This window comes from Sciurus carolinensis, chromosome 12 (assembly GCF_902686445.1).
Source record: "Sciurus carolinensis chromosome 12, mSciCar1.2, whole genome shotgun sequence".
In the NCBI taxonomy this organism is placed as follows: Eukaryota; Metazoa; Chordata; class Mammalia; order Rodentia; family Sciuridae; genus Sciurus; species Sciurus carolinensis.
In genome coordinates, this window is record NC_062224.1 from 114207861 (window position 1) to 114228419 (window position 20559).

Here is a 20559-nt window from a genome sequence, read left to right on the forward strand (position 1 = left end):
TTGACCATACCAGGCCTGCAGGCTCCGTCCAGGAGAGTGGGGTTCTCTTTCCCTTCCAAGGTGGGCGGCAGCGACCCACCTTTCTTTTGCTCTATCTTCCTTCCTGACCTTGGGCTCCAAGAGACCATTTTGTCTGCTTCTCTTCTGCAAATGAGCAGACCCATGTCCAAGTGTGACAGATTCCTCCAGAGCATAGGAAACCACCCACACCAGTGCTATCAGGAGACGCAGTAAGATAACGGAGACGTGTGGGACAACATGAGCTTCCACTCGTTGCAGAGCTACGTGATGTGCTTGTGTGCAGAAGTGGCCCGGCGGACTCTTCTGATCAGATTCACGTAAGAGCTGCCCTGGAAATTACTTGTCCGTACAGGGTCTGTGTTCTCACAGGGCACTGGGGCTGGCAGGGTTTTTCTTTTTTTTAATCTATTTTTTAAAATTTGTTCTAATTAGTTATACATGACAGTAGAATGCATTTTGACACATCATACATAAATTGAGTATAACTTCTCATTCTTCCAGTTGTGCAATAATATATGCACACAGGGAAATAATGTCCTATTCATTCCACTGTCCTTCCACCCCTATACCCCGTGCCCTCCCTTCACTCCCCTTTGTCTAATCCAAAGTACCTCTATTCTTCCCTACCACCCCCCTTATTGTGAATTAGCATCTACATATCAGAGAAAATCTTTGGCCTTTGGTTTTTTGGGATTGGCTTATTTCACTTAGCATGATTTTCTCTAGTTACATCCATTTACTGGCAAATGCCATAATTTCATTCTTTTTTTATATAGCTCATTGATTCTATTGTGTATATATACCACATTTTCTTTATCTATTCATCTGTTGAAGGGCATCTAGGTTGGTTCCATAGTTTTGCTACTGTGAATTGAGCTGCTATGAACATTGATGTGACCATGTCACTGTAGTTTGCTGATTTTAAGTCCTTTGGGTATAAACCAAGGAGTGGGATAGCTGGGTCAAATGGTGGTTCCATTCCAAGTTGTCTGAGGAATCTCCATACTACTTTCCATAGTGATTGCACCAATTTGCAATCCCACCAGCAATGTATGAATGAACCTTTTCCTCCACATCCTCGCCAATATTTATTTTGCTTGTATTCTTGATTATTGTCATTCTGACTGGAGTGAGATGAAATCTCAGTGTACTTTTGATATGCATTTCTCTAATTGCTAGAGATGTTGAACAATTTTTCATATATTTGTTGATTGATTGTATTTCTTCTTCTGTGAAGTGTCTGTTCAGGTCCATAGCCCATTTATTGATTGGGTTATTTGTTTTTTTTTTTTGGTGTTAAGTTTCTTGAGCTCTTTATATATTCTGGAGATTAATGCTCTGAGGTGCAGGTGGTAAAGATTTTCGCATACTCTGTAGGCTCTCTCTTCATGTTATTGATTGTTCATCCTTTGCTGTGAAGAAGCTTTTTAGTTTGAATCTATCCCATTTATTGATTCTTGATTTTACTTCTTGTGCTTTAGGAGTCTTGTTAAGGAAGTCAGTTCCTAAGCCGACATGGTGAAGATTTGGGCCTACTTTTTTTCTATTAGGTGCAGGTTCTCTACTCTAATGTCTGAGTCCTTGATTCACTTTGAGTTGAGTTTTGTACAGCATAAGAAATAGGAGTTTAATTTCAGTTTGCTACATATGGATTTCCAGTTTTCCTAGCACCATTTGTTGAAGAGGCTATCTTTTCTCCAGTGTATATTTTTGGTGCCTTTGTGTAGTATGAGATAACTGTATTTATGTGGGTTTGTCTCTGTGTCTTGTATTCTGTCCCATTGGTCTACATGTCTGTTTTGGTGCCAGTACCATGCTGTTTTCATTACTTGCTCTGTAGTATAGTTTAAGGTCTTGGTATTGTGATGCCTCCTGCTTCACTTTTCTCACTGCGGATTGCTTTGGCTACTCTGGGTCTCTTATTTTTCCAAATGAATTTCATGATTGGCTTTTCTATGTCTATGAAGAATGTCATTGGGATTTTAATAGGAATTGCATTGAATCTGTATAAGGCTTTTGGTAGTCTGGCCGTCTTAGACAATGTTAATTTCCGACTTTGGTTCCTACCAAGGATCAGTGGCTTCCAGTACCATTGCAGATAACCAAGGTCCTGACTATGGTCACAAGGTTCTGTACCTTGAACTTGCTTTCCCAATCATTTGGGAAGACTTATTTTTTTCATCAATTGATTTTTAAAAATGTATTATTATTATTAAGCTTTATAATTGTACATAGTAGTTGGGTTCATCCTGACAAACTCATACATGTATGGAAATTGATTTTGGTTCATGATCCCCCCTGTTTTCTTCCATCCTCCCTCCCCTTTCTTGGGCAGACCTTTAAAGATTTTGATACCACCCTGGCCCAACTCAATCAGAATCTCTGCAAGAGATGTGTGCCTGTGGATCTTTTTTTCAAGAAGGTATAATTGACAGACAAGAAATCACTCACATTTAAAGCATACAGTTTGATAAGTTGGATATATGTAAACACCCCTGAAACTATCACCACTGGCCGCAGTGAGCACACTTGTCCCTACCTGCCCGAACCGCAAAGTTTGCACATTTTCTTGTGCCCATTCGTCACCCTGTCCCCTGCCCCTCAAGCAGCCAGTGATGTTTTCTGTCACTATAGGTTAGTCTGCATGTTCTAGAGTTTTATATAAGTGTAATCATAGGGTATGTACTCAACCTTAAAAGTCTGGCTTCTTCCACTTGACATAGTTATTTTGAGATCCATCCATGTTATTGCATATATCATAGGTATTTTCTTTTAAGTTCACTTTCTCCCCTCCACTGCTGCTGGGCTGGGAGCCAAGCCCTATCTGTACTCTGGGATCTGGTTCAGGAAGGTTCCGAGCAGCTCTGAAGGCTGGTGTGTGCAGACCTCAGGGTTCACTGGGCTCAGGGGGCAGCGTCTTCAGGGCCTCAGTGTCTCCTCTCCTCTGTCATCACTGTCTCCAGCACTACCTCTGCCTCTCTGGGTCAACACTCCTTACCCAGGGGTCTGGCAGTGGCCTGGGGAGCCAGGCGGCTGATGAGCTGCCGCTCAGGAGCACCTGTCCTTCCCCTGTGGGCTCCGCCCCAGCCTTTGCCTGGCTTCTCCAGGCCAGGCCTTCTACCCTGGTCCCTGAGTCAGCAGAGCCCGCAGGCACCAGGTTCTCAGCTCCCTGCTGTTTCCTTGCCAAAAATATATCGGCAACTGGAATTCTCTGTGAAAATATTTTACAAATAGAATTTCTTGGAAGAGTATTTCACCGATCAAAGTGTAATGTGCTGTAGGGCCTGACAGCACCCAATAATTAAGAGCTGGAGATCCCGGCTGATGAATCTAGGCCCTTGCTGGTGTCCCAGTCCCTTAATTGGAACACCTCTAAAACTAGTAAAAACTCCTAACGAAGAACATTCAAAGTGCACAGAAATATTTATGATTCAACTCAGGGAACTTCTTACTTCCCCAATGCCTTTTGGGAGGAAGACTCCAGAGCTTGTTTCCTTATGTCATTTACTCTCTAACAACTCTCAGCCTCTGTGCACTCATTTGAAAAGTCTGACTCTCAAAGGATCACTCAGATCTTTAGAGGACAAGGAGATATGTGTAATATTACAGCAATAAGTCTTGATAAGGAAATTCAAGGTGGATTTTTGTGTGTGACTTTAAAAAGTTGTGTAGGTAGTGTTTTGTTTTATTTTGCTTTGGTACTAGGGATTGAACCCAGGGATGCTCTATCACTGAGCTTTATCTCCAGCCTTTTTATTTTTTATTTTGAGTAAGGATCTAGCTAAGTTGCTGAGCCTGGCCTTGAACTTTGGATCCTCCTTCCTCAGCCTCCCGAGTCCCTGAGATTACAGGCAGGTGCTATCATGCCTGGAGGAAATGCACAATTTAACAATATCCTGTTTGATATAGGATAAATAAGGACACATAGATATCTTCTATTTTATATAACTGATGTTATGATTGGGTTAGTAAAAACAATGATCTCCCTCTGAAAATGTTTATTCAACCTACAGAATAAAGAAGACCTTGTCTGTACCTTGGTTTATAAATTAAACTGCAGGATATCTTAACAACAATAAAAACAAAAATCCAGAAACCAAACTTTCTTTAGAAAGACTGTTGGAATGAACCAGTAAATTGTGATGGATAAATTGAAAAATTGGTGAGATTTATTGGTCGGTTCATTACTGGTGGACATTGACCTCTTTATAGACTTACATTTTAACTTTTATATGAGTACGTTGAGGGCAAAGTACGGGATCCCCACGTGTGTGGGATCCTGGCACTCTGGGACATGTACAGTTTTGAGGACCTAAATGCTACTGTTCCCTCGGTGGTTAAGTATGGACCTTGAGCAAAGCATGAAAAGAAAAATATATGGATCTCAGTTTTTGTAAACCAAGGGAATTTATACTTGACAATCTGGTTGATTCCTGATAGCTTCAACAGTCTAGATTTTTAAAGTACAAATTCGTTCAGTCATTTAACATAGAAACGTCACAGAAAAATAATAACTCTGCAATTAGTGTGAGCTGCTCCAGGGCAGGGTGGTACTGTGTCCACGGGTCGCGAGCCCTAAATGGTGTTCTCATGCCATGCCTGTGATGTTTCTGAAGTTCACATTATACTGTTATGTTTAATCCCCTTTGAAAGAAATACTCGTTTAAATGTTAAGCTCACCATTATCACGCCCTCATTGACCATAGTCGTGGTCTGATTTTCTTCTTTCCTCAGGCTGCTTGAGAACGCCATTGGTGTATTTTATCTGTGTGTGCAGGTTGGCCTGGCAGCTCAGGCTGGGCTCCTGGCGACAGTAATGGAGCACATCTCTGTGCTACCACAACCGTGAAATAAAACTTTGTCCAGCCACAAGAGGCTCCTCCCATCTCCTCAGGACGGAGGTGCTTTGATCACAGGAACCTCCGGCTTAACGGGGTGCTCCCTAGAAACAAACACTGAAGCAAGACATTCTGATGAGGAAACCTTAGGCAGTTTTCTTAGTGACTTTTTTTACTGTTATGATCTGCCAAGAAAGTGAAATAGTCTAACACCACCCTATCTGAAAACATTTATTTTTATCATTGTGTATTATATGTTAAAATAAAATCACAAACATTTATAAGGTTTTTTCAAAAAGCGTAAAGGACTTTCACAAGAGAAGACCCTTACCAAAAGTTTGGTTTAGGAACCCAAAATTCAACCCTATCAAAGGCCTCCTTAGCAAGACCATAAGGACGTAGCATCTGGAGACCAAGAAGGATGTTAGGTGGCACCCAAAGGACAGGCCATCTGGTAAAGAAACTCCTGCTAGGACCAAAGCCTGCCTTGGACACTCGGGTGGCCACACTGAGTGTGGCAGTGCTTCTGCCTTGTCAGATGGGTGGAGTCGACTGAAGATGGGAACTCTCGTTTGGGTGGCTATTTGACCTGTCTGTGGTGAGACCCTCTCTTCTGCACCCATTCTCCTCCCCTCTTGGTCCAGGACCTGGGTGCCCCAGCCCCTGGGAGAGGCGGCTGCCCGGGAACCCGCTTCTTCCTGGCTCCACACATCCCGGGGCTCTTGGTGTCTGTTTAATGAACATTAAACTTGTATTCACTCTGCACATCATACGCATCAGAGCTCTGAGTGCAGACATAGACGTGCCTGGTCAATCCAGTCGTGCAGGGAAAAAAAGTGACGGCTCTCACTAAACAGCAAGAGCAAGCGGGAGGCGTTGGCCCCTGGTTGGGCAGCTTACAGGACATCTTTTTCACCTTGTGATGATGGAACAGGTACCCAAGGAACCATGGATGGGGCAGGGCGGTGCTGGCGGGACCGACGCTGGGGAGGGCAGAGAGGGCAGGGAGGGGTGTCTGGTCTGAAGGAGGTCCCTCATTACAGGAGGGAGGCACGTCCCCTGAAGGGTGGCAAGGGCACCTGGCCAGTGAAGGACACGGCCAGTGCTAGACCAGCTTCTAGACCCAGGATCTTCCATCACAACACACTGTCCCTTTTTCCTCAGCTCTGACTCTCCGGGGGCCAGAGGATCCTGATCACAGCTCACTCCTGACTTTGGCTGACTTTGGACAAGTGTGCCCTCTCTGGGAGCCAGTTTCACTCTTTGGAAGAGACGGCTGCGCCCAAGGTAACTCTGCTCTGGAGCTCAAGCTCGCAGAGAAGTTCGCACTGCACATGTCTGTCCGTCCGTCTGTCTGGAAGGACTGCTGAGAGGGGCGGGTTTTCTTCAGACCCACCTGCCCGCTGTGCTTTGCTCCGGACATGGAGCTGCTTGCCTTCCGCAGCTTCACAGAACTTTCTGCAACTCTAGACAGCGAGTGAATCCTCTAGGCCTGAGAATTCTTCCCATTCAAGCTCTTCCCAGAACGGTCTAGCAGGTGGCTGTGCCTTGTAAACTGGGGAAGGAAGCCCTCTCTAGACCCGGGGCTCTCTCCCTGGGGCTGAGATGGATGATCTGATCAGGCTGTCACAGGAGAATAACAAGGGAGTGTTTTCTGACGTAAGCTCGCGTGGAAGTTGGAATGCCAGGGTCCAGAGGACAGAAACGCCAGGCCGAGGTGACCTTCTCAAATGCTTTGCTTTCCTTGCAGCTGTCTTCGGCGGCACAGTGTGAAGCCTAAGTCGACTTCTCATTTCCACTGCACCAGATTTTCATTAGGGTCACACAGATGACCTCATGATTACCCCAGATCCTCATCTCGACCCCACGTGAACCGCAGTCCCAGTGATTTCTAACCCCTCCCATTATTGACCCATTTTAAAGATTATTTTGAAAGTTAATCATCTATGTCTTTTAGAAAGGGACACATGATCCTCTTGCACCCAGAGCTAGGTATCCCTGCTGTGAGCCCTAGGTGGGAGCAGGGTTAGCATAGACACCTACACCACTGCGCAGCACTGAAGAGCTCAGTCCTGTGTAGTGCTAACCGTGCTGCCTTCTGCATACTCGCTACAAGCTGCCAATATGTTATGAGTAGCTTTCCATGTTGATCATATTGATCAACATTATTGAAATGCTGCCCAGGTGCACACTTTCATACGTCTTTATTTCACTAATGTGGCATTTACAGACATTAAATTGCCTTCCCGATTTACCTGTTACAGACGGCACCTGCGTGAACTTCTCTAAATCCAGGTCTTCGCGTGCCTTCTGGTGCTTTCTTGTGGTGAATTTCTGAAGTGGCCTTGCTGGGCCAGGAGGCTCCCCTCCTGGAAGGCCCTTGGCGCCTGTCACCACACTGACCAGGAGGCCCGTCCCATGCAGAAGCTGAGTGGCGTCTTTCTCCATGTCCTCATAGCGAGGCATTGTCTTTACTTGACAGTTGATTGAAATACAGTTGACGAGTCACACAGCTGAGTCACGGTAAGGGAACGATAGTTCAGAGGTGTGGGCACAGGTGTGCAGCTGTCACCACAGTCCCGCTTCAACCCGTCCCGTCTCCTAAGCCTCACTCAGCGCGTCCTGTCCAGTTTGCCTTATTGAGGTAGAACTGAATGTAGAAAATGGTCGATTTTAAGTCCATCAGTCATAGTGATGCACACCAAGACGAGGGACGTTCCAGTCACCCCAGAACTTTTCCTGGTGCCCTCCCAGCCAAGCTCCTCATTCCTGTCCCCAGTAGAATTTCATGTAAGTGGAGTAATGCCGTCTCTGCTTGATATTTTTGAGGCTTGTCCGCGCTGTTCCTGTGAGAAGCGTGTTGCTCTTTGTTGCTGACTAGCATTCTGCTGTGTGAACGTGGAGTATGTTTATTCTCCCGAGATGGGCATCTGCCTTGCTTCCCACCTGGGCTACTGTGACTAACACTGTGGTCAGCACTCCTCCACGAGGCTTTTGTAGACCCGTATTTTCAGTTTTCTTGGATAAATAAATGTCTAGGAGTGGACTCGCTCAGTCATAGGACAGACATCCATTTTATCCTCTTAAGAGGTTGTGAAGCTGTTTTCCAAAGTGGCTGGACTCCTTGGCACACTGCTCAGAGTCCTGCTTAGTCTACATCTTCTCCAGTATCTAACGTAGCAAGTGTTTTATTTAGCTATTCCTGAGGGCGTGTAGTGAGATGTCCTTGTGGTTCACATTCTCCTCCTAATGGCATTTCTTCTTCAATGACTTGATTACCAAAGAGACTGACTAGTTTTTATACTTGTTGATTATTAGATTTACCTAATTTGCTTCATAAATGTGAATTCCTTGAAAATCCACATGTGAAATATTTTAAAAGGTAAAAGAAGGAAAGAAAAGAAAAGTAGGTCTCAGGATGAATGTTTGTACGTACCCAGGGGAGGTACTCAAAAGTTTGGCCCTCTTTTTTATTTTCATTTTCCTTTAACAAATAAGGATAGAGAGGTGACATGGGGCACTTTGGTTAGAGAATTAGTTATTCAACCAGCACCTGATATGTACTTATTAAAGGATAAAATCATAACTGATTTAACTGAGAGATCTCTATTGACTTTAATGGCGATTCTAGAATTAGGCAACTCTTCATGGCTTAAAAGACAATGTTTCTATGGGTTAAGCCAAGGATGTTGGTTCTGCAGACAGAAAGTCTGGAAAAAGCAGAAACAAAGAAATAAAAGCAGAACAGTCATTTCAAAATTACTCTCCTTCTAAATCTGGGAAACAAAACAATAGAAAAATAACTGATTTGTGGGTATCAGACGACTTGGTTACCTTTTCGTGAAGGTTAAGCAGGAGGCCCTGTCTGGGACATTGTCTGTTCCTCTCCTGGTTCTCCCAGCTCAGGCCACAACTTGGTTTTAATCGGCTGACATGGAACTTGAATGAGCCCTTTGGATCTTAAGCCTTGTCTGTTGGGGCCTATTGCAGGAAATGGTACCCTGTAGTTTTAACAAATACAGCGGATGCTGAAAAATCCTTTTGCATGAAGGAATAAACGAATGAAGGAGGACTCCAAGTCTGGGGCTCTTTCCCATACAGCTCCCCTTGCTGCTGCTCGTGTTTGGTTCCCTTCCTGCTCTTTCAGTAGCAGGGTTTCAGTAGCAAATAACGTGCGGACAGTCGGGCATTGAGCCTTGGTGGCTTGAGCATCTTCAGAGAGGACGTGGGTTGGGACCCGGCACTGGAGGATCTTAGAATCCCCCACTCCCAACCCGGCAAACTGATCTTTTTTGTTCTTTTCTATCGATAATTTCCAGTTTGCCATTACTGTGCACGTGTGTGTGTCTGCGTGCACGTGTAGGCACTGTTGCTGTGTAGGGCCTCATGTCCTCTGGAGAGAGTCACGAGCAAAGGACACACAATGTACACAAATAAGAGGCCCACCCAGGCCCCAAGCAGGGACCATCTGCCTGGAGAGGGAGATCCACCCTCAGGGAAGCACAGAGCTCCTGCAGTGGCAGCGGTGATTACTGCCCAGCTGCCACACCTGGCAGGACTTTCAGGGAGGAGATCTGGGGAGCTGGGCACTAGGAGTGACTAGGATTTAGGATACAACTACTGCAGAGTACTAAGACAATACCGAAGGGCTGGAAGAATAGACAGGGGTACCCAGGATCAAAGAGATGAAAGGGAGTGGGATGATCACAGAGGAAGACATCCCAGGAGCATGTGTGGAGTGGATTCGAAGCACACAGGAACCAGGAGGCAGTGCAGCTGGGGTGGGCGGCAGGTGCGAGCTGCAGGGAGAGCAGGCCCAGGCGGAGAGAGGAGCGGAGAGCCACAAGGGAAGGAAGGCTGTAACACACCAGACCGTGGCTGAGCTTCTGCCAAGTTAGGGTCCGTGGGAGTTCTTGATCAGGGAGCAATAGGATAAAAACCAACGTATGCCCCGGCACAGTGGCACCTACCTATAATCCCAGCAGCTCAGGAGGCTGAGGCAGGAGGATCGTGAGTTCAAAACCAGACTCAGCAAAAGCGAGGTGCTAAGCAACTCAGTGAGGCCCTGTCTCTAAATAAAATACAAAAAAATAGGACTGGGGATGTGGTTCAGTGGTCAAGTGCCCTGGGTTCAATCCCTGGTCTCCTGACCCCCTGCACCACCAAACCAACCAACCAACCAACAAACAAAACCCAACGTGTTAGCACTGATGATAATATCTTGCCAGCTGTCTGGGATCTAGGAGGGGCTGAGTCAGTGGGATGGGTTCTGTGATAATCGCATTGAAATCTTCTCTGTTCTTCACCTATTATTCTATGAATTTTATCACCTTCCTAAGGTATTAATTGAGTTTTTCAAATACTTTTCTTCACATTAAATGCGTGTACCTTATTAGAACAATTTTCTCCACAGTTTTGCCTTCTTTACTACATGTATTTTACAAAATGCAAACTTAACAGGACCAATTAAGCTGTTGTTAATTTCAGTTTGAGCGTGTATTTCACTTCACAGATGTTAAGTCGGGACACTGCTAGGGCCAGCCCTGGAGTCATTGTGACTGAGCTTTTGGTGATTCCAGTTTCACCAAGCCCTTCCACGGACCTCATCTCAGGTGGCTCCAGAGCTTAATGCCGTAGATAAGAAAACAGATATTGACAAAGATGAATAACGTCCAAATTCACAGAGATGGAAAAGCGAAGCCAGGATATTGTTAAAAAAAAAAAAGCCCCCGTTAAGGTCTGGGGGATATAACTCAGTGGCAGAGAGCTTGTCGGCGTGTGCAGGGCCCTAGAGTGAATTCCCAGCACCACAACAAACAAACAAACACTTACAGTTACCAAAACTGAAAAGAGAAGAAATTTGGAACTCTGAACTTACAGGAAAGCACTGTTTCACTTTTTAAAATTCTTTTTGTCGTTGTAGATGAACTGCATGCCTTTGTTTCATTTGTTAGGCAGTGCTCGGGATCGAACCCCGTGCCTCACACCTGCAAGGCCAGCGCTCTGCCCCGGAGCTGCAGCCCAGCTGAGACTGTTTAATTTTTAAGTATTTCCCCTGAGAACCTGAGGGACACAGGGGTGTGAGCTGCTCTGCAGCACCTTCCAGTACAACCTGTGTGCCCTGTGGCTCTTTTACTGAGAATGGCCGAAATACCTCCACCCCGCTGCTCCTTCTCCCTGGCTTATTGCAAATCCCACCATTAAGCGCAGAGCACTTAATGAACGAGGCAGTGCAGAAACACATTTCCTGTGTCGCCTCCGTGTGACCTTTGAAGACCCCATGAGTCAGACACTAGTATGATTATCATCTCCATCTTACAAAAAACACAAAAACCCCCAAAACCACGCCCAGCAAGAGGTCTCGGGCCTTGCCCGAGTCTGCACAGCCACGCTGGGTGCACCAGGGCTCAGGCCCCGCTTTGTCTTAGAGTCTGGGCTCTCCCCAGCAAGAAGTAAGCCTGCGGCTCTCCTGGTCTCACTTCCTGGGAAGGCCCCTGATGCTCAGGGAAGAGGTGGGAGTGTCCTGTTGTTCCTGAGCGTCTTCATCTCTGCTGAGCTACAGCCCTGAGCAGCTTGGCCAGCAGCCAGTCCTCAGGGTGAGCTGGGGCTTCACTCAGCCTGCTCCTTGCGTTTTTTGTCCCTTTCTCTTTGCCAGTATAAGTTAATGCCAATAAAAGATCATTGACTCACGAAAGGCGTGTCAATAAAGTTACCTTGGGGAGATGGCCTCAGTAATAGTACTGTGTACTTGACACACAGGATCTGAGAATCTTCAGCCACAGTGCAGTCCTCAGGTCACTAACCTGGGCCATCCCAGAAGAGGTCCAGGTGCCAGGGGAAGAAGGTGGGGCAGAGAGGAAATTCTCAAAGTCTCTCTGAGGCCGCAAAACAGGGTAGATCGGGGAAGTTCTTGACTTTACGTTAGTAACAGGCAAAGAGATGCAAAAGACACGACTGGTCCCTGGAAAACAGTCTGGGAAGACAAACTCTACCAAGTTCTGTCAGCCTGAGACTGTGAGAGGTGGTAGAAAGTAGTTAAATGCACAGTTTGGCTGAAGTCAAAATAACCAAATAGCTATGCTCCAATGTAAGGTGAACATATAACAAATGTCTACTTTGTAGAATCCTTACAATAATCTTGGGAGGATTGTGAGATCACTCTAGAAAGTCATGCAGGCATCAAAGTTCCAGTTGACAGTAGATACATGAGTAGAAGTCCAGTGAGAGCCAATCTCTTCTAGCATACCTTCCTGCTACTGGGAGGAATGCACAGCAATGAGGGGAGGCGTCCTCGGGCTCTGGGGAAAACTTACCAAGGAACTCCCACTCTGGTGGTGGGTGCATTGATTTGATGGCGTTACTTATTAGTGACACCATTTGCAAAGCAAAAATGTGGAAATTTAAGTAATTTATTCAAGGTCAGTCAGAGAAACCATGATTTAAACTCAGATCTTCCTGAAATTTTTACGAGTTTCCACTATAAGGTAGGGTCTCAGCCTGTGTGTCTCAGGCATGAGGTCAGGTGGTGGCTAACCCTGTAGCGCAACCTTGCTCTGCGAACACCCAGCCCTACTGGGGTACGCAAGCCCAGTCTACCAAGTGGAAAAGTCAAATGCCTCACCAGGACCGGGACGCGTCTCTCTCGGTGGAACAGAGGACAAACTGGGTAATAAATAACAGGTGAGGGACACAGAGGTGGTGAGAACCGGGACGAACTGGCAAGGCACACCCAAGCTGAAGTGCACCTGGGCTCCCTGCAAGCCATTTTAGCTGTATTTGAAAGTGGGTCAGATCTTCTCTGGAAGCAGAGTAGATGGAGATTTAGAATTTTATGTAAATCCGATTAAAAATTATTTTTGAATGAAACCTTTCATCTTGAAATAGTTGTAGGTTCACAATGCAGTGTAAGAAGTGATAGAGAAGCCCCTTGTCCCCTTATCTAGTCTCCCCCTTGGTAACTGTGATGGGATTTAGAAAAAGAAATGTGCCTTTGTTTTTATCTCCACATCCCGACACAGTTCCTAAAGCCTTGGACTCTCCAAAGTAATAAATGTCTTTTCATATGTGAATGAGATGATTGATGGCTGGAACTTTCAGCCCCAACCCCAGTTCCCAGGGTGGGGAGAAGGGCTGGAGTGGATCATGTGAATTGATCGCTAATGGGCAAATATTTAATTAATCATGACTTCATCACAATCCTCCATAACACTCAAAAGGACACATTCAGAGAATCTGGGGGTTGCTGGGCACGTCGGGGTGCCCAGGCTCCGCGCTGCTTCCTCTGAACCTTGCCCTAGGCCCCTCCTCCATCTGGCTGTTCCTGAGTCATGTGCTTGTATAATAAGTAGGAAAACGTAGTAAAGCATTCCCGAGCTTTGTGAATCATTCCAGCAAACAGTAGAACCTGAGGGAGGCTGGGGACCTCTGATCCATAACCGGTCAGTTAGGAGCACAGGTGAAGAACGGGGGCTGGAGGCTGGATTTGAAGTTGGGGCAGTTGTTTGGGTCGGAGCTTTTAACCTGTGGGTCTGATGTTGTCACCAGCTGACGGTGCCAGTCGATGGAGTCATAGGACACCCAACTGGTGCCTAGTTACTTGCTGTGTGCAGAAAGCCCAAAACCCAACTGGGGGGACCTGGAGTGACCCGTTGAGGGTGGAGGAGGAGGAAGCGGTCAGTGATACGCTTTTTCCTGTTACCCAGTAACACCTTGCCCTGTTATGACCAGGAGCAATACGGGTACAGTGCAGATGAAGAACATGCCCGTCACTGGGAGGTGCCCTCGCTGCACACACTTCTCCCCACCCACCGCCTCACTGACTCTCGGCAGCTGAGCTGGTGGCTGGTCTCTATTTCTGAGATATTTGCCATTTCTGGAATGGAAACATACAACACACAACTTTTGGGGACTGGCTTTGCTCGTTTGGCTTGATTGTCAGGAGGTTTTTCCAGGTGGGTGCTGAGTAGAATCTGTGTCGTGGTTGTCCTGTGGTTTAATCATTCACCTACTGAAGGACATCGGGCTTGTTTGGAACCTGATGAATAAAACTGCTCTAAACATTTGTGTACAGTTTCGTGGGAATGTGTCTTCATTTCTCTGGGATAAATGTCCAAGAACACAGTTGGTGGGTCACGTGGGAGTTGCACGTCTCCTGGCGTGTCTGTGGCTCACACTCCCACCAGCAGCACGTGGGTGGTCCCATCTCTCCACGTCCTCTCCAGCATTGATGTGGCCGCTCGTTTTACCTCGGCCGTTCTCACAGGCATGTGGGGATATCTCCTTGTGGCTCTAATTTGCATTTCCCTGGTGGCTAATGACGTTGGACATTTGCACAGGTTTTCTGCTCATCTGTGTCTCCTCTTTGGTAAACGGTTCATGTCTTTTATCCATTTCCCATTGGATTGCTTAGAGTTTCAAGAGCTTTAAAAATTTACTTTTAAGCCAGTCTTTGGTTAGATGTATGATCTGTAAACACTTTCTCCCACTCTGTAGCTTGTCTTTTCATCCTTTTAACAAGGCGTATAGCAAAGGAAATTTAAAAAAAATTTTTTTTGGATGAAGTTGGTTTTTCCTTTTTGTCTTTGTTACCAGGTCTAAGAACATTTTACCAAATCCGAGTTCCTAAATAGTTTCTGTTTTAGTAGTTTTGTATTTAATCCTGATCAATTTGGAACGTAAGGTCCAAGACCCAGGCAGAGATTCATCCTTGTGCCAATGGATTTCTATGGAGTTTAGCATCATTTGCTGAAAAGCCTGTCTTTCTGCGCTGGATTGCTTTTGCACTTTTATCCAAGCCATATCAGACGTGTTTGGATGACTCTGTTTCCGTGGTCTTCACTTATAAATGTGTCTGCCCTTTGCCAGCTCCATTTGTTCAGGTTTTCCACCAGATTTATGCAGTTTTCTGCATTCAGTTCTTGTATGTTTTATTGTTACACGTATTTCTTTTTTTCATTTTCACAATTTTAATGGTATCTTATTTTGAATTCAGTGTCCACATGTTCATTGCTGGTATTTAAAAGTACAATTGATTATGTTTGTTTTTCTTGAATTTCAAGACTTTGCTGAATTCACTTATAAGTCTAGGTCTTTTTTTTTTTGTTTTTTTTGCTGTTGTACTTGTTTCTTAGGCTTGTCAGGATTTTCTGACAACCATTGTTCTCTTCTAAAAGAGAGAGTTGCTTTCCTTGTTTTCTGATCTGAATACCTTTTATTTCCTTTTCTTGCCTTATTGCACTGGCTAGTACTTCTGGCATTTCAATGAATAAATGCCCTATTTCTGATGTTATGGGAAGGCCTGCAGCCTTTAACCATTAGGTGAAATGTAGATTAAGCATTAGGTATAATGTAGATGATCTTTATCAAGTTGATCAAGTTCCCCTCTGTTGCTATTTTTCTGATAATTTTTTGAAATCATGAGTACCTGTTGAAATTTGTCAAATAACTTTTTGCATCAATTGACTTAATCATGTGTTTTTCTTTTTAGACTATTAATATGATAGACTGCATTGATTAATTTTCAAATAATGAACCAGGCTTTCATCTCTGCAATAAGCCAAATGTGGTCATAGTTTATAATTCTTTTTCATATATTGCTAACTCTGTTTGCTAATATTTTGTTAAGAATTTTTTCTTCTACATTTATGAGGGATATTTGTAATTTTCGCTATTTTATAATGTCTTTGTCTAGTTTTGGTGTCAAGTTTATTCTTGCCTCATAAAATGAATTGGGAAATATTCCATTCTTTAATTTTCTGTAAAAGATTGTGTAGAGTAGATGTTAATTCTTCTTTAAAAGTTTGAGTCCAGTGATACCATTTGGCTTGGATATCTTTTTTCTTTTAAATACTAATTCATTTTCCTCAGAGTTCTATGGGAAAGAAACAGGCTGGTAGAATTATTCACCTCAAGCAAGTGCTGCTTTTTGTGAAAGAGAAAGGGTGTCTCCACGAGAGAGCTCTGAGCCTCTGGGGCCATGGAGTCGAATGAACTCTGCCCTGGACTTCAGGTTTGCTTAGGACTGCTGACTCTTCCAGTTCCCTCTGTGTGGATGTTTGTAACTGGTTTCCCATGCCTGTCCCATCACTAAAGTTCAGAGCAGATGTCTTGATTCTGGTTTCACAGCTCCCAGGTAGGAAGGGATTTTGTTCTGAAATGATGACTCACACTCGGTGTCCTCCTCATATCCACTTGGATGACTGCGAAGATGAGAGGTGGGGCTTCTCACTGATGAGGTTTCCATGGAATTTAGACTCTGAATCATGCTGTGATAGATCGCGACTTTGGGGATGGGGCGAGTGTATTCTGTGGAATAGAAATGAATCTCTGAGAGCAGATTGAGGCAGAATAATGTCCCCCAACCCCCTGCAATTACTGTCCTCTCAAAGATGTCCACATTTGAATCTCTGGAGCATGTGAATCTATGTGACTTTGCTTACAGATGTGATTAAGGGTCTCGAGATGGGCGATCATCCTGGGTTATATCACAGGGTCCTGTTTAGTCAGAGAGAGAGGCAGGCCCGTCAGCACCAGAAGAATGCAACACGAGAAAGAGCTGACCAGACTTCACTGGCTTTGAAGATGGAAGGATTCATGAGCCAAGGAAAGCGGTAGCCTCGAGAAACTGGAACAGGCCCGCAAATGAACTCTCCACTCGGGCCTCTATAAAGTCACACAACCTGGACACTCCCTTACTCTAGCCCATGGAGATCCATTTCAGACCCCTCTCTTCTAGAACTATAAGAAAATAAATGTGTATTGTTTTATGCTACTAAATTTGTCACACCAGCAACAGGAAATGAATACAAGTTTACACACTGAACTTTTCTCCTCCCTTCTCCCATCTCCATCCCTGGTTCCTAGCAGTGTGGAGCATGCCCATCTCTGCTAACTGGTTCACAGGAGAGGACGCCTGTCTGAAGTTTCCTTACCTGTTCCCTCTGACTCATGCCAGCTGCTGACCCGCAGGAGCCCCATTCTCTTGGATGATGCATGGAGGCACCTTTCTTTAGGGAAACCACCTGCCCTTTGACAACTCTCAAGTGGGTTTTCTGTGTAAGTTCACTCTCAGGTCCAAAACTTGCTGCTGCTTTTCCAGGCTAAGGGCAGCTGCTTCTGTAGCCTGAGCCCACAGCACTCTCCAGTCCTCTGTGGTGTGAGGCAGAGTCGGAGGAGGAAGGGATTTTGCACTGTGTGCTCTGCTCTGTGTTCAGTGCTGAGGAATCTGAGTGCCAGTTGGCATTCATCATGGGTGGAAGGCCCCTCAGCTGGGGGAAGCCACCTGCCATGCGGAGGGAGGGCAGGATGCTGGGGACTTCCTGGGGAGCAGGAGGTAGAGGAAACCCCCTGAGGCTGTGCCCCTTTGCCTCTCCTCATTCATTGGCTAGGGTCACCATGACAAAATGCCACAGATGGGGTGGCTTCAACCACAGACATTTATTGCCTCATAGAATTGAAAGCTGCAAGTCCAAGATCAAGGTGTCTTCAGGTTTGGGTTCTCCTCAGGGCTCTCTCCTTGGCTACCTTCTTGCTGTGTCCTCACACGGTCTTTCCTCTGTGCATGTGTGCCCCTGGTGTCTCCTTTGGTATCCACACTTCCTCTTATAAAGGACACATCCTTATGGGGCTAAATTAGGATCCACCCTAACAACCTCATTTCAACTTACCTCTTTAAAGATTGTCTCCAAATGTAGTCAAGTTTGAGGCTCAGATTGATGGGTTTCAACATGTGAACTTCAGGGCAGACACAATTCAGCCAGACACTCACTCTTGGCCCTTCTGAGAATGCTGAGAGGAGAGACCTGGGCCGTAGGCCCCTGTGGTTCTGGGGTCCCAGAGAGCAAGCACAGTAGAGACTGGCCAACCTCAGGTTATGTGAGTGAATAATAAATTATCAGTGAAATAGAAACTCCATCATCACCACATCTAACGCTCAAGATCACTCTTAGAGAAGCTCGTTGTTGTTGAAACCCGGTTCCCTGCTTCTGCTGGAGGGTGGGGCCCAGAAAATCCTTTCAGTGTCACAGGTCATCACAGCAGGGGGTGTCTGCCAGCGTGGACTCTGAGGGTCACACCAGCAAAGCCGGATTCTTGTCCGCTGCCATTGAGTGGTGTAAGTGGCAGGTGATGCCCTCCAGTGTTGTGACAGGCCCCAGTGGCTCACCTGCTACCTTCTTTCTGGGTTCTTGTCTCACAAATCCAAAGGATGGAATTCACGGGATGACAGAGTGTAAGGAGTAGAACTTATTTCAGTGTGAAGAATAGAAACAGAATGCTCACAGAAGCAAGGGACCCGTTAGCAGGTTACCACCCGAGTGTGCCAATCTAGGAGTTTATGTAGCACTCGGGTCAAGCTGTTGGTCCAATTTATGCCACTCAGGATTTGGAAAAGAACCAACACTGTTGGTCCACCCCGGAGTCTGAGCTCCCATTCAGGTCCGCCCCCTTTCCAAGCTCTCACTCTGGCTGTTCCCAGGAGGCTGAGGTCAGCTGATCACGGCGCTCTGGGTTTGGGGCTGTGGTGCTGTGTGGATCAGGCAGCCACACCCAGCCTGGTGCTGGCCCACCTGGGGTGACAGTTTGGTGACCTCAGACCTGCACTGGCATGGAGGGCCCTGCAGGCCACCTGCACTCCAGCCCACCCCTGCCACCACTCTGCACTTGGGGGCAAGGGCTTGACTTCACCTCCTCTAAGGGGTCATGTGCTTTTTTAAAGCTTGACCTCTACCCAATCACAAGTGGATCTTCATTGGTCTAGCCAACGGTGGTGGCCTGCCCTTGCCTAGTGATGACTTAATCATGGGAAGATTGTACTGATTCTGGCCAAAGAGGAGACATTCCCTTTCTCTGCCTCTGAAGATTGTGGACAACATGGGAGACTAATCCCAGCAGACCTTGGGGCTGTGGGGAAAGCTGCAGGACAGCTGGGCTAGATCCAGATGTTTCTGTCAGTGAGTTAAGCACCCTGAAATTGCTGTACCTCCAGATTTCAAATTATGCAAAATGATAAACCTCCTTATTGGTTAAGCACTTTTATTTAGATCTTATATCATTTGCTGTCCAAAGCATCTCCTGTGGTCTTTGGAAAGTTAATGTTGGTTGATGAGACCAAGTAAAAAAGTCCCCTTCTCTCTCATTTTAATACAGTCTAACACGTTTGACTGATAGTTCTGGTTGATCTGTCTCCTGAAGAAGTGTCTATGCTAATAATTTTCAAAGGCCTGGTCCTGATGGGAGCGCTATTCCCTAAGGAAGAGCTGGTTTGAAAAGAGAACACATTCAAGAGACACCTCAGAAGGAGCTTCTGTCTCATAGGAAGGAGGACTCACCATTGAAAATTTTAAGGACACTGAAGTTCTTCAAGCCAAGTGTGCATTAGCTGCTTGGGACTGTATCTGCCCCCACAAACAGGATGTCAGAGTGTGACTCTCATTCTGCCAAGTTGAGATTGCGGAGGGTGGGAATAGGGTGGGACGGGAGCTTTGTGTCCCCGTGCAGGGGTGTGCAACGCGCACCCATCTGAGCCAGGGCTGGGTTAAGCAAGGATACGTTCATCTGAACTGACATTAATTGAGCATCTGGTGTTCGCCAGACTCCGTGGGAAGTTCGTGAGAAAGAAGGAAGGGTGGTCATTGCCCACAAGGAACATGGCTCCTATTGCACGCTCCCGCTGTCTCCCACCCCCTCCTGTCAGTCTGAATGAAGCTCGTGCCCTGATGGTTCTGACTTCTCATCCCACTCCTAAATTATGGTGTTGCTGGGGTGTAACTGTGCATGCCACCTGCTCTTACACACGTTTCACATGATTGCCTTGTTCAGAAACAGTGTAAGCCTGTGGACAGTTACGGAGCACCTACTGGGAGCCAGGTGGGGTGGGGTCTACGGGGAATGGGATATCCCACACTTCTAGGAAACTACAACTCACTGGGACTAAGTGATCTGCACACCAGAAGGCAGAGCCAGTGTCTAGGTGACAAGCAGCATTTGAATGGTGCAGACGACTTGTGCTGGGTGACTTCGATAAAATCTAACACAGATTTGCTAATCTCTTCTTAATTTGTCCTGTGCTCATCAAACTCCTAAGGCAGGAATAGGGGAGCTCAGTTCCTCCCCTTCCAGGAGCCCACTACTAAGTAAAAATGATGCAATCCTTTAGTCATATCAGCTAACGTTTATGGAACACTAAATATTATTACATATTTCCATTTGATTTCCATATAATAGCTCATTTAATAATTAATTCAACCCCCTGAGGCTTCTGGAGGTTGAGTAACTTTTAGAAGATCACAGGGAGAGTATGACAAGTGAGAGATTAATGAAGAATCTAATCATCAATCCCACCTGTGATAGGCCTAGGTATGGAAAACTGGGATCTTTATGCAGAGGAGCTCTGGAATGAAATGGACTGGTAATTCACCACAGCCAGCCATATGGAACGGGGCAGGTCATGTTCCTAAACATTCCCGCAGCGCTGCTGGGAACCACAGAGCTCCAGAGCCATCCCTCCCAGATGCGGTGCAGGGCCTGACACTATTGAAACAGGGTCCTCAGGGGAAGGAGGAGCATGGTGGCTTTCCTCTGTCCACATGCTGACCTGAGCCGAGGTGAATTGAGGACATTTGGTTCTGGGACACCTGGAATTAGGATCCCATGGAAATTTACCATTGAACTAGGGGGTAAATCTCTCTAATTATGCAGTCTA

The 20559-nt window shown here is 46.0% G+C and overlaps 1 long non-coding RNA gene across 1 annotated transcript in view; it reads left to right on the forward strand.

Moving 5' to 3' along the window:
- Positions 1-20559, forward strand: part of LOC124961573 (uncharacterized) — a 90323-nt gene that overhangs the window by 10429 nt on the left and 59335 nt on the right. Inside the window, exon 2 of the long non-coding RNA XR_007104290.1 lies at positions 6024-6146. This is a non-coding gene — a long non-coding RNA (uncharacterized LOC124961573). The remainder of the gene's footprint in view (positions 1-6023; positions 6147-20559) is intronic.